Source organism: Phyllobates terribilis, unplaced genomic scaffold (genome assembly GCF_046119375.1).
Source record: "Phyllobates terribilis strain yellow unplaced genomic scaffold, ASM4611937v1 Scaffold_8__6_contigs__length_399053987, whole genome shotgun sequence".
NCBI lineage: Eukaryota > Metazoa > Chordata > Amphibia > Anura > Dendrobatidae > Phyllobates > Phyllobates terribilis.
In genome coordinates, this window is record NW_027362768.1 from 229,984,206 (window position 1) to 229,999,479 (window position 15,274).

Sequence of the window (15,274 nt, forward strand, 5' to 3'; positions counted from 1 at the left end):
AGATATTTTCACAAAAAAGTGAAATTTTCAAAAATTCTGAATATTGGCAGAAAACGACTAAATATCAAGGACTCATTGGGCGAATCGCTCTGGAACTGAAATCGGAATGCTCGCTGACATTTTCCCTATCTAAATGTCTGATGAACGCCGGAAAAATGACTAAGTCCCTAAAAAATTTCTTTTCAACTTTTTCAATTTTACCCCCTTGGGATATATATTCTACCCACAAACATTTGGAACTCTCCTGGTGTACCCTCACACATATTATTCCCTCATTTAGCGGGTATTTTCACAAAAAGGTGAAATTTTCAAAAATTAAGAATATTGGCAGAAAACGACTAAATATCAAGGACTCATTGAGCGAATCGCTCTGGAACTGAAATCCAAATGCTCACTGACATTTCCACTATCTGAAAGTCTGATAAATGCCTGAAAAATGACATTCCAAAAATAAAATTTTTTCTACTTTTTTAAATTTTACCCCCGAGGGATATATATTCTACCCACAAACATTTGGAACTCTCCTGGGGTACCCTCACACATATTATTCCCTCACTTAGCGGATATTTTCACAAAAAAGTGAAAATTTCAAAAATTCAGAAAATTGGATGAAAACGACTAAATATCAAGGACTCAACGGGCGAATCGCACTGGGACTGAATTCGGAATGCTCACTGACATTTCCCCTATCTGAAAGTCTGATAAAAGCCGGAAAAATAACTAAGTCCCCCAAAAATTTTTTTTTAACTTTTTTCAATTTTACCCCCGTGGGATATATATTCTACCCACAAACATTTCGAACTCTCCTGGGGTACCCTCACACATATTATTCCCTCATTTAGTGGTTATTTTCACAAAAAAGTTAAATTTTCAAAAATTATGAATATTGGCAGAAAACAACTAAATATCAAGGACTCATCGGGCGAATCGCTCTGGAACTGAAATCGGAATGCTCACTGACATTTCCCCTATGTAAATGTTTGATAAACTCCAGAAAAATGGCAAAGTCCAAAAAAAATTTTTTTTCAACTTTTTTCAATTTTACCCCCGTGGGATATATATTCTACCCACACACATTTGGAACTCTCCTGGGGTACCCTCACACATATTATTCCCTCATTTAGTAAATATTTTCACAAAAAAATGAAATTTTCAAAAATTCAGAAAATTGGCTAAAAACGACTAAATATCAAAGACTCATTGGGCGAATCGCTCTGGAACTGAAATCGGAAAGCTCACTGACATTTCCCCTATCTAAAAGTGTAATAAACGCCGGAAAAATGGCAAAGTCCCAAAAAAAATCTTTTTCAACTCTTTTCCTTTTTACCCCCGTGGGATATATATTCTACCCACACACATTTGGTTCTCTCCTGGGGCAACCTCACATATATTATTACCTCATTTAGTGGATATTTTCACAAAAAAGTGAAATTTTCAAAAATTCAGAATATTGGCAGAAAACGATTAAATATCAAGGACTCATCGGGCGAATCGCTCTGGAACTGAAATCGGAATGACCACTGGCATTTCCCCTACCTAAAAGTCTCATTAACGCTGGAAAAATGACTAAGTCAAAAAAAAAATAATTTTTCAACTTTTTTCAATTTTACCCCCGTGGGATATGTATTCTACCCACAATCATTTGGCACTCTCCTGGGGTACCCTCACACATATTATTCCCTCATTTAGTGGATATTTTCACAAAAAAGTGAAATTTTCAAAAATTCTGAATATTGGCAGCAAACGACTAAATATCAAGGACTCATCGGGTGAATCACTCTGGAACTGAAATCGGAATGCTCACTGACATTTCCCCTATCAAAAAGTCTGATAAACGCCGGAGAAATGACTAAGTCCGAAAAAAAATAATTCTCAACTTTTTTCAATTTTACCCCTGTGGGATATATATTCTTCCCACAGACATTTGGAACTCTCCTGGGGTACCCTCACACATATCATTCCCTCATTTAGCAGATATTTTCACAAAAAAGTGATATTTTCATAAATTCAGAAAATTGGCAGAAAACGACTAAATATCAAGGACTCATCGGGTGAATCGCTCTGGAACTGAAATCGGAACACTCACTGATATTTCCCCTATCTGAAAGTCTGATACATGCTGGAAAAATGACTAAGTCCAAAAAAAATATTTTTTTTCAACTTTTTTCAATTTTACCCCCAGGGATATATATTCTACCCACACACATTGGGCACTCTCCTAGGGTACCCTCACACATATTATTCCCTCATTTAGCGGATATTTTCACAAAAAAGTGAAATTTTCATAAATTCAGAAAATTGGTTGAAAACGACTAAATATCAAGGACTCATCGGGCGAATCTCTCTGGAACTGAAATCATAGTGCTCACTGACATTTCCCCTATCTAAAAGTCTGGTACATGCTGGAAAAATGAATAAGTCCAAAAAAAAAATTTTTTTTAAACTTTTTTCAATTTTACCCCCATTGGATATATATTCTACCCACACACATATGGAACTCTCATGGGGTACCCTCACACATATTATTCCCTCAGTTAGTGGATATTTTCACAAAAAAGTGAAATTTTCAAAAATTCAGAAAATTGGCTGAAAACGACTAAATATCAAGGTCTCATCGGGTCAATCGCTCTGGAACTGAAATCGGAACGCTCACTGACATTTCCCCTATCTGAAAGTCTGATAAACGCCGGAAAAATGACAGTCCGAAAAGAAAATGTTTTCAACTTCTTTCAATTTTACCCCCTTGGGATATATATTCTACCCACATACATTTGGAACTCTCCTGGGGTACCCTCACACATATTATTCCCTCATTTAGTGGATATTTACACAACAAAGTGAAATTTTCATAAATTCAGAATATTGGCAGAAAAAGACTAAATATCAACGACTCATCGGGCGAATCGCTCTGGAACTGAAATCGGAACACTCAGTCTGATAAATGCCGGAAAAATGACTAAGTCTAAAAAAAAATTTTTCAACTTTTTTCAATTTTACCCCCGTGGGATATATATTCTACCCACACACATTTGGAACTCTCCTGGCGTACCCTCATATATTATTACCTCATTTAGTGGATATTTTCACAAAAAAGTGAAATTTTTAAAAATTCTGAAAATTGGCTGAAAACGACTAAATATCAAGGACTCATCGGGCGAATCACTCTGTAATTGAAATCGGAACACTCACTGACATTTCCCCTATCTGAAAGTCTGATAAACGCTGGAAAAATGACAGTCCAAAAAAAAAATTGCTTCAACTGTTTTAAATTTTACCCCCGAGGGATATATATTCTAGTTATAAACATTTGGAACTCTCCTGGGGTACCCTCACACATATTATTCCCTCATTTAGTGGATATTTTCACAAAAAAGTGAAATTTTCAAAATTTCAGAATATTGGCAGAAAACGACTAAATATCAAGGACTCATCGGGCGAATCGCTCTTGAACTGAAATCGGAATGCTCACTGACATTTCCCCTATCTGAAAGTCTGATAAACGCCGGCTAAATGACAGTGCAAAAAAAAAAATTTTTCAACTTTTTTAAATTTTACCCCCGAGGGATATATATTCTACCCACACACATTTGGAACTCTCCTGGGATACCCTCACACATATTATTCCCTCATTTAGTGGATATTTTCACAAAAAAGTGATATTTTCATAAATTCAGAAAATTGGCAGAAAATGCCTAAATATCAAGGACTCATCGGGCGAATCTCTCTGGAACTGAAATCGGAACACTCACTGACATTTCCCCTATCTAAAAATCTGATACATGCTGGAAAAATGACTAAGTCCAAAAAACTAATTTTTTTTCAACTTTTTTCAATTTTACCCACGTTGGATATATATTCTACCCACAGACATTTGGAACTCTCCTGGTGTACCCTCACAAATATTATTCCCTCATTTAGTGGATATTTTCACAAAAAAGTGAAATTTTCATAAATTCAGAATATTGGCAGAAAACGACTAAATATCAAGGACTCATCGGGCGAATTGCTCTGGAACTGAAATCGGAATACTCACTGACATTTCCCCTATCTGAAAGTCTGATACATGCCGGAAAAATGACTAAGTCCAAAGAATATTTTTTTTCAACTATTTTCAATTTTACCCCCGTGGGATATATATTCTACCCACACACATATGGAACTCTCCTGGGGTACCCTCATATATTATTACCTCATTTAGTGGATATTTTCACAAAAAAGTGAAATTTTCAAAAATTCAGAATATTGGCAGAAAACGACTAAATATCAAGGACTCATCGGGCGAATCGCTCTGGAACTGAAATCGGAACGCTCACTGACATTTCCCCTATCTGAAAGTCTGAAAAACGCTGGATAAAAGACAGTCCCAATAAAAAATTTTTTCAACTTTTTTCAATTTTACCCCCGTGGGATATATATTCTACCCACACACATTTGGAACTCTCCTTGGGTACCCTCACACATATTATTCCCTCATTTAGCGGATATTTTCACAAAACAGTGAAATTTTCAAAAATTCAGAATATTGGCAGAAAATGACTAATTATCAAGGACTCATCGGGCGAATCGCTCTGGAACTGAAATCGGAATACTCACTGACATTTCCCCTATCTGAAAGTCTGATAAATGCTGGAAAAATGACTAAGTCCAAAAAAAAATTTTTTTCAACTATTTTCAATTTTACCCCCGTGGGATATATATTCTACCCACACACATTTGGAACTCTCCTGGGGTACCCTCATGTATATTATTACCTCATTTAGTGGATATTTTCACAAAAAAGTGAAATTTTCCAAAATTCTGAAAATTGGCTGAAAATGACTAAATATCAAGGACTCATAGGGCGAATCACTCTGGAACTGAAATCGGAACACTCACTGTCATTTCCCCTATCTGAAAGTCTGATAAACGCCGGAAAAATGACAGTTAAAAAAAAAACATTTTTTCAACTTTTTTAAATTTTACCCCCGAGGGATATATATTCTACCCACAGACATTTGGAACTCTCCTGGGGTACCCTCACACATATTATTCCCTCATTTAGTGGATATTTTCACAAAAAAAGTGAAATTTTCATAAATTCTGAAAATGGGTTGAAAGCGACTAAATATCAAGGACTCATCGGGCGAATCTCTCTGGAAGTGAAATCGGAATGCTCACTGACATTTCCCCTATCTGAAAGTCTGATAAACGCCAGAAAAATGACAGTGCAAAAAAAAAATTTTTTCAACTTTTTTAAATTTTACCCCCGAGGGATATATTTTCTACCCATAAACATTTGGAACTCTCCTGGGGTACCCTCACACATATTATTCCCTCATTTAGCAGATAGTTTCTCAAAAAAGTGAAATTTTCAAAAATTCAGAATATTGGCACAAAACGACTAAATATCAAGGACCCATCGGGCAAATCGCTCTGGAACTGAAATCGGAACGCTCACTGACATTTCCCCTATCTGAAAGTCTGATAAACGCCGGATAAATGACAGTCCAAAAAAAAATTTTTTTCAACTTTTTTCAATTTTACCCCCATGGGATATATATTCTACCCACACACATTTGGAACACTCCTGGGGTTCCCTCACATACATTATTAACTCATTTAGTGGATATTTTCACAAAAAAGTGAAATTTTCAAAAATTCTGAAAATTGGCTGAAAACGACTAAATAGCAAGGACTCATCGGGCGAATCGCTCTGGAACAGAAATCGGAATGCTCACTGACATTTCAACTATCTGAAAGTCTGATAAATGCCGGAAAAATGACTAAGTCCAAAAAAAAAAATTTTCAACTTTTTCAATTTTTCTCCCGTGGGATATATATTCTACCCACACACATTTGGAACTCTCCTGGGGTACCCTCACACATATTGTTCCCTCATTTAGCGGATATTTTCACAAAAAAGTGAAATTTTCAAAAATTCAGAATATTCGCAGAAAACGACTAAATATCAAGGACTCATCTGGCGAATCGCTCTGGAACTGAAATCGGAATGCTTACTGACATTTCCCCTATCTGAAAGTTTGATAAAAGCCGGAAAAATGACTAAGTCCAAAAAAAAAAATTTTTTCAACTTTTTTCAATTTTACTCCCGTGGGATTCATATTCTACCCACACACATTTGGAACTCTCCTGGGGTACCCTCACACATATTATTCCCTCATTTAGCGGATATTTTCACAAATAAGTGAAATTTTCAAAAATTCTGAATATTGGCAGAAAACGACTAAATATCATGGACTCATCGGACGAATCGCTCTGGAACTGAAATCGGAATGCTCACTGACATTTCCCCTATCTAAAAGTCTGATAAATGCCGGAAAAATGACTAAGTTCAAAAAAAAAAAAAATTTTCAACTTTTTTCAATTTTTCTCCCGAGGGATATATATTGTACCCACACACATTTCGAACTCTCCTGGGGTACCCTCACACATATTATTCCCTCATTTAGTGGATATTTTCACAAAAAAGTGAAATTTTCAAAAATTCAGAATATTGGCAGAAAACGACTAAATATCAAGGACTCATCGGGCGAATCGCTCTGGAACTGAAATCGGAATGCTTACTGACATTTCCCCTATCTGAAAGTCTGATAAAAGCCGGAAAAATGACTAAGTCCAAAAAAAAAAAAATTTTTCTACTTTTTTCAATTTTACTCCCGTGGGATTCATATTCTACCCACACACATTTGGAACTCTCCTGGGGTACCCTCACACATATTATTACTAGTGTTGAGCGAGCACTAAATTGCTCGGGTGCTTGAAGCACGGGCCGAGCTCGCCGTGATACTCGGGTGCTCGACACGAGCAACGAGCCCAATGTTAGTCTATGGGAGACTCGAGCATTTTTGCGTTGGCACCTCCGGCAGTCTTTTAAAAGCCTAACAAGTGCCCAAAATGATAGTGACAGTGCTCAAATGACATGGGGACAGCATGGGGATCGCCCCAGGATGCAATTCTGACCCCCAGGTCACTGCTGTCAACAAAGTGGTCAGAGGTATTAAGCCACTTTTACAGGCTCAAAATAAAACGTTCAAACTTTTTTCCTGTGAAATATGTTAAGGAACATCCTTTCCAGGGAAAAGACTTGTGTATAAGTTAAAATAAATGACCAAAAACAAGAATACTCCTCCATACCTTCGGCTATGTTCACAAGTAGCATTTTTTATGCGTTTTTGCACTTTTGTATTGCTTTCAACTGTGACAAATGCATTCACCGTGAAATGTAATTTTAACATTTTACAACCTTATCTGGCCATGTGTTGTGTGACACATGCATAAAGTGCTGAAAAGACAAGGGAACAGCATGGGGAAGACCCCTGGAAGCATCTCTGACTCCCAGATCACTGTCTAAAAGTGTGCTCATAAGAGATCCTTACCGCATCAGAAGATGCAGACTTGCAACTATCCCCATGCAAGTTCTAGTCCCAGGGCAGTGTTCAATTGTACCTCCCCCATTCCTTGCAATACAAGCTCAAGTATGCAGCCTGCCACCCACCCACCCCCAGGCTGCAATACCATACTGCTTGCTTGCTTGAATTTGAAATTGGGCCTTTTAGGCATGTGGAAGCGGAATCTGGCCACCACGTCATGGCTGTGTTGGCGGCTCTGTGTCCATACTCGGTCCCCAGCCGCCCCACGGCCGGGTGTCTACACACGGTCCCCAGCCGCCTGGGGGCAGCCGGGTGTCCATAAACGGTCCCCAGCCGCCCCTATTTCTCCTTGGAATATCCCCCCACACACTTTTCTTAGCCCGGCCTGCTTTAGGCAGCATTGGACGAGCCCACCAGAGAACCAGACTCCTCCGGTGGGCCCTGACTTCTCCATCGGTGGAGTTGAGAGTGCCAAGGTGAGGAGCATGATGATGATGACAGAAGTTAGCATCTGCTATGTTTTCTTTTAATGCAAGTGTAAGTGTGCAGCCTGCCACCCACCCACCCCCAGAATGCAATTCCATACTGCTAGCTTGCACTTGAAATGGGGCCTTTTAGTTTGGAGGAGGCCGAAGCTGGCCACTACCTCATGGCTGCTTGGGCAGCGAGGTATCCATACTCAGTCCCCAGCCGCCCATATTTGTCCTGGTGTGCCTTATGCATAAGATTAAGCGCGTATACCAAAACATTACCTGTGCCCTCCCCAGTGCATTTAGTGGGAAGGAGAGCCTATTCCGCTGTAGTGTGTGCATGCCAAACCCCTGTTCATGGTACATGCGAAGATGCCTCCCACCTTGCACCTGTCGTTGCAGACTTGCAACTATCCCCATTCTAGTCCTTGTCCCAGGGCAGTGTTCAATTGTACCTCTCCCATTCCTTGCAATGCAAGCGCAAGTATGCAGCCTGCCACCCACCCACCCCCAAGCTGCAATACCATACTGCTTGCTTGCACTTTAAATTGGGCCTTTTAGGCATGTGGAAGCGGAATCTGACCACCACGCCATGGCTGTGTCGGCGGCCGGGCATCCATACTCAGTCCCCAGCCGCCTGGTGGCCGGGTGTCCCCGCTTGCTCCCCAGCCTCCAGGGGGTGTCCGGGTGTCCATACTCGGTCCCCAGCCACCCCTATTTGTCCCGGTAACCTTTCCCACACTTTTCTTAGCCTGGCCTGCTTTAGGGCAGCATTGGCCGAGCTGACCGGACTATCAGACTCCTCCGGTGGGCCCTGGCTTCTCCATCAGGGGAGTTGAGAGTGCCAAGGTGAGGAGCATGATGAGGATGATAGAAGTTAGCATCTGCTTTGTTTTGTTGTAATGCAAGCGCATGTATTTAATAGCGGCTAGGCCTGAGGTGGTCAGCGTTTTGGCGCATATCCTACCTCCTTCGAGGATTGCTGGATGTTTTCCTGCTACTATCCAAGTTCTATGACTCCCGTTAAAACAAAGCTTCAGGTGATAAATGATTGATGAGGTAGTGGCAAAGGAGAAAGAGCAGGAGGAACCGGAACCATTCACATCAATATCAGGCCAGTCAACCAGATATGTCTTGTAGGATATGTTTCTGTAACAAAAGGAGCGGTTCGGCTACACAGTTATAGGGCATACAGTGAGTGCAATGCCTACCAAAAATTTCGAGCCACTCCAATGCCCCTTGGAAATGACATGGAGGTCAGAGGGCGTTAACTAAACCTTTTTTTCCATTTATAGCAACTGGGTCTCCCATGCACTGTTGGCCTAAGCAGTAAATGGAAGGCTTTCCAAAAATTATGAGGAACGGAAATGCCCCTTACAAGAGCCATGTGTGGCACCCCAGGGGTCTGGTCACCACAGTAATAGAGATATTACGTCGGAGAGCAAGTGGGAGGTTTCCTGGTCAGGATCCCTTAAACATGCAACATCCTCCTGCCCCAATCCTGGGAGGGGAGAATTCTGCCCTTATAAACTGGATCTGGGGCGGGGTTGAGTGAGTCAGAGAACAGTCAGAGTCACAGTAAGAGCAAGGGAAAGTAACAGCAAGGAGCTCTGTAGGAGCTAAAGACCAGGGGCTGGAAGCTGAGCAGAGCTCACCCTGGCAGAAGACAATAGGAACCGGACACAGGAGTCCGAAGCTGTGAGGACTTATATATCCAGCAGCAGAAACCAGCCGGCAGGGGATTTCAGGTCCTCTGGCCATAGAAGCCCGGAGGCTCAGTCACAAGCAAGGGACCAGCACCACCGTCGTGGAGCGGAGGCTAACAGAAGGCCCCAAGTCACCAGCCATACTACTGAGCACTACACGGTACACTCAGGGACGTGGGCTACTTCTACCCGCTTACAGCAAGGTAGCCAGGAAGAGTGCAGACAGACGGGGAGGCCTACAACTCCACCTGGCCAGGGGAACTCCTGCTTGCTCACAGTCTGACCAGGCCTCTTATGCTAGCCAGTACTCCCGGGAGTGTCTACCTTATAATCATCAGTAAAGATCGTGAACTGCACTGCAAAGACTCTGAGTCATTCCTGCTGTGCTCGTGCAGCATCACCCCCATCATCCACACTCACTGCCCTGAAGCTATTCTCCTCCCGAGTGGAGTTATTCCATTCTATGCTGCACACACAACACCAGCCTCAGCGGTCTGCCTCGCAGCGGTGGTACTCCCTGACCGCAATCCACGGGTGGCGCAGTCGGACAATTAATCTCAAAACCTAAGAAAGACTACCACTGGTTTGACGAGCCTGAGCCACGGGACCGGGTCACTGCCACGGAGACTACAGACCCCAGAGACCCGGCACCGGGTATCCCACACACGTGTACACATGGCCCAGGGGGCGCATCACATGCAGTACAGCATATTACAAACATAAGTCCCATTATTGGGGAGTGGGTGTCCCATAGTATTTGCTTATGCTTTCCCAGCAAAGCTGCCAAAAATTAGGACGGAGCAACTTGCAATGCCCCTTACAAGAGCCATGCAGTACAGCATATTACAAACATAAGTCCCATTATTGGGGAGTGGGTGTCCCATGGTATTTGCTTATGCTTTCCCAGCAAAAGCTGCCAAAAATTAGGACGGAGCAACTTGCAATGCCCCTTACAAGAGCCATGCAGTACAGCATATTACAAACATAAGTCCCATTATTGGGGAGTGGGTGTCCCATGGTATTTGCTTATGCTTTCCAAGCAAAAAGCTGCCAAAAATTAGGACGGAGCAACTTGCAATGCCCCTTACAAGAGCCATGCAGTAAAGCATATTACAAACATAAGTCCCATTATTGGGGAGTGGGTCTCCCATAGTATTTGCTTATGCTTTCCCAGCAAAAGCTGCCAAAAATTAGGACGGAGCAACTTGCATTGCCCCTTACAAGAGCCATGCAGTACAGCATATTACAAACATAAGTCCCATTATTGGGGAGTGGGTGTCCCATAGTATTTGCTTATGCTTTCCCAGCAAAAGCTGCCAAAAATTAGGACGGAGCAACTTGCAATGCCCCTTACAAGAGTCATGCAGTACAGCATATTACAAACATTAGTGCCATTATTGGGGAGTGGGTGTCCCATGGTATTTGCTTATGCTTTCCCAGCAAAAGCTGCCAAAAATTAGGACGGAGCAACTTGCAATGCCCCTTACAAGAGCCATGCAGTACAGCATATTACAAACATAAGTCCCATTATTGGGGAGTGGATGTCCCATGGTATTTGCTTATGCTTTTCCAGCAAAAGCTGCCAAAAATTATTACGGAGCAACTTGCAATGCCCCTTACAAGAGCCATGCAGTACAGCATATTACAAACATAAGTCCCATTATTTGGGAGTGGGTGTCCCATGGTATTTGCTTATGCTTTCCCAGCAAAAGCTGCCAAAAATTAGGACGGAGCAACTTGCAATGCCCCTTACAAGAGCCATGCAGTACAGCATATTACAAACATAAGTCCCATTATTGGGGAGTGGGTGTCCCATAGTATTTGCTTATCCTTTCCCAGCAAAAGCTGCCAAAAATTAGGACGGAGCAACTTGCAATGCCCCTTACAAGAGTTATGCAGTACAGCATATTACAAACATTAGTCCCATTATTGGGGAGTGGGTGTCCCATTGTATTTGCTTATGCTTTCCCAGCAAAAGCTTCCAAAAATTAGGATGCAGCAACTTGCAATGCCCCTTACAAGAGCCATGCAGTACAGCATATTACAAACATAAGTCCCATTATTGGGGAGTGGGTGTCCCATAGTATTTTCTTATGCCTTGCAAGCAAAAGCTGCCAAAAATAAGGACGGAGGAACTTGCAATGCTGGCATCCTGGTGGTATAGTGGTGGTGGAAGCTGAGGATAAGGAGAAGATTAAACAGCCGAAACGAGGAAGCGTATACCCATGTGTGGGTGTGAAGCGGTGCATGTAAATACACCTCCCGAAATAACACAGTGGATTTGACTTTATGTTACTCTGATGTCATTTGGTGGTGATGAGAAGTCTGGCCCAATCCAGCCCTTGTTCATTTTGATAAGGGTCTGCTTGTCAGCATTGTCAGTTGACCGGCGAGTGCGCTTATCAGTTATAATTTCCCCAGCGGCACTAAAAACACGCTCCGATAACACGCTAGCGGCAGGGCAGGCCAGGACCTCCAAGGCTTACAGAGCGAGTTCATTCCAAGTGTCCAGCTTGGATACCCAATAATTAAAAGGCATAGAGGAATCACGGACGACGCTGGTACGATCAGCAAGGTACTCCCTCACCATCTTTTGAAACTTTCCACTCCTTGTGAGAGTACCCCGTGCCTCAGGGCCTGTAAGCTGGGTGGGTGTCAGAAAACTGTCCCAGAATGTTGACAGTGTTCCCCTGCCTCTGCTGGATTGGAGTTGCATCTCTCTCGCCTGTACGCCTTGATTGGGCAACGAACTGTGACCTCTGCCGCTAGCGTGTTCAGATGGGAATTTTTTTAAGAGTTCTGCAGCAAGGGCCTTCTGGTATTGCCCCATTTTTGTAGACCTCTCCACCTCAGGAATAAGAGAGTGAAAGTTCTCCTTGTAGCGGGGGTCTACAAGTAGAGATGAGCGTTGTTCGACTCGAACTGTTCGCCAATCTCAAATTCGAGCTGTTTTGGGCGGTGTTCGAGCCGTTCGGCGAACACGAACGATTTGAGAAAAATTCGGCTGTTCGAGGTTATGCTCGATAACTGTTCGTGCACCAAAATCATAACTGGATTTTTTCTCAGTAATGATGAAAATTAATGTTAATACACAGTTTTAGTGTACAGCGGGGCAGGGGGAGGGGCAGGGGATGGATCTCTGCAGGAATAATGAAGATCTCCATTTTTTTTTGTCTTTCCCGCATTTACAGTGAGGAGGTGCAATCTGTCAGCCTATCAGCAGCGCACACACGGAGCGAAGTGCTTTTTTTCACACAAGCAAGGGCATGTGTCATTGGCAGTGTATGTCACATGTCCTTGCCCTATAAGACCCAGCCATTTTCCCCGTTGCCACCATTTTCTCACTGCTGCAGCTGCGTGTTAGACGGCACCGCTGTTGCTGTGTGCGCTATATCTTGTTAATTTCAAGCCAATTTTCGCACAAATCTACAGATAGCTTGGGAGTAGGGAATAGTTGTGATTGCAGTCCTTTTAAGGACTAGGTTACAGCATTTCCTACGACTTTTATCAGGCAGGTCTGTGCTCTTAAATAGATAGATTGGGAGTAAAGACTAATTGTAATTGCAGTCCTTTTCAGGACTAAGTTACATCAGTTCCTATCAGTTTTTGCCAGGCAGGTCTGTGCCAGTGCTGTGCAAGTTTTTTTCACAGCATTTGGCTAAATTTAGCAAAGCTAATCCTTTTTGGCCTATTGCAGAGTGTGTTAGTCAGTGGAATAGCCTATCTGTGTTGCAAGCTACACCAGCTGTGTATAGAATACCAATTTTTTTACTGCACCTAGTGAAGTAAAACCTTTTGGGCATAGCATCATTCTATTAGTCCATCTATACTGACCTCCATCAGGTTGCAAATTGAATATAATTTTTTTCTGCATCTAGCTCTGAAAAAATATTTGGGCTTCTAGCAGTGTGTGGGACTTGGTCTATTAGTCCATCTATACTGACCTCCATCAGGTTGCAAATTAAAAATAATTTTTTTCTTCATCTAGCTCTGAAAAAATATTTGGGCTTCTAGCAGTGTGTTGGACTTGTTCTATTAGTTCATCTATACTGACATCCATCAGGTTGCAAATTGAATATAATTTTTTTCTGCATCTAGCTCTGAAAAAATAATTGGGCTTCTAGCAGTGTGTGGGACTTGGTCTATTAGTCCATCTATACTGACCTCCATCAGGATGAAAATTAAAATCAATTTTTTTCTTCATCTAGCTCTGAAAAAATATTTGGGCTTCTAGCAGTGTGTGGGACTTGTTCTATTAGTCCATCTATACTGACCTCCATCAGGTTGCAAATTGAATATAATTTTTTTCTGCATCTAGCTCTGAAAAAATATTTGGGCTTCTAGCAGTGTGTGGGACTTGGTCTATTAGTCCATCTATACTGACCTCCATCAGTTTGCAAATTGAATATAATTTTTTTCTGCATCTAGCTCTGAAAAAATATTTGGGCTTCTAGCAGTGTGTGGGACTTGGTCTATTAGTCCATCTATACTGACCTCCATCAGGTTGAAAATTGAATATAATTTTTTTCTGCATCTAGCTCTGAAAAAATATTTGGGCTTCTAGCAGTGTGTGGGACTTGGTCTATTAGTCCATCTATACTGACCTCCATCAGGTTGCAAATTAAAATCAATTTTTTTCTTCATCTAGCTCTGAAAAAATATTTGGGCTTCTAGCAGTGTGTGGGACGTGGTCTATTAGTCCATCTATACTGACCTCCATCAGGTTGCAAATTAAAAATAATTTTTTTCTTCATCTAGCTCTGAAAAAATATTTGGGCTTCTAGCAGTGTGTTGGACTTGTTCTATTAGTTCATCTATACTGACATCCATCAGGTTGCAAATTGAATATAATTTTTTTCTGCATCTAGCTCTGAAAAAATATTTGGGCTTCTAGCAGTGTGTGGGACTTGGTCTATTAGTCCATCTATACTGACCTCCATCAGGTTGCAAATTAAAATCAATTTTTTTCTTCATCTAGCTCTGAAAAAATATTTGGGCTTCTAGCAGTGTGTGGGACTTGTTCTATTAGTCCATCTATACTGACCTCCATCAGGTTGCAAATTGAATATAATTTTTTTCTGCATCTAGCTCTGAAAAAATATTTGGGCTTCTAGCAGTGTGTGGGACTTGGTCTATTAGTCCATCTATACTGACCTCCATCAGTTTGCAAATTGAATATAATTTTTTTCTGCATCTAGCTCTGAAAAAATATTTGGGCTTCTAGCAGTGTGTGGGACTTGGTCTATTAGTCCATCTATACTGACCTCCAACAGGTTGAAAATTGAATATAATTTTTTTCTGCATCTAGCTCTGAAAAAATATTTGGGCTTCTAGCAGTGTGTGGGACTTGGTCTATTAGTCCATCTATACTGACCTCCATCAGGTTGCAAATTAAAATCAATTTTTTTCTTCATCTAGCTCTGAATAAATATTTGGGCTTCTAGCAGTGTGTGGGACGTGGTCTATTAGTCCATCTATACTGACCTCCATCAGGTTGCAAATTAAAAATAATTTTTTTCTTCATCTAGCTCTGAAAAAATATTTGGGCTTCTAGCAGTGTGTTGGACTTGTTCTATTAGTTCATCTATACTGACATCCATCAGGTTGCAAATTGAATATAATTTTTTTCTGCATCTAGCTCTGAAAAAATATTTGGGCTTCTAGCAGTGTGTGGGACTTGGTCTATTAGTCCATCTATACTGACCTCCATCAGGTTGCAAATTAAAAT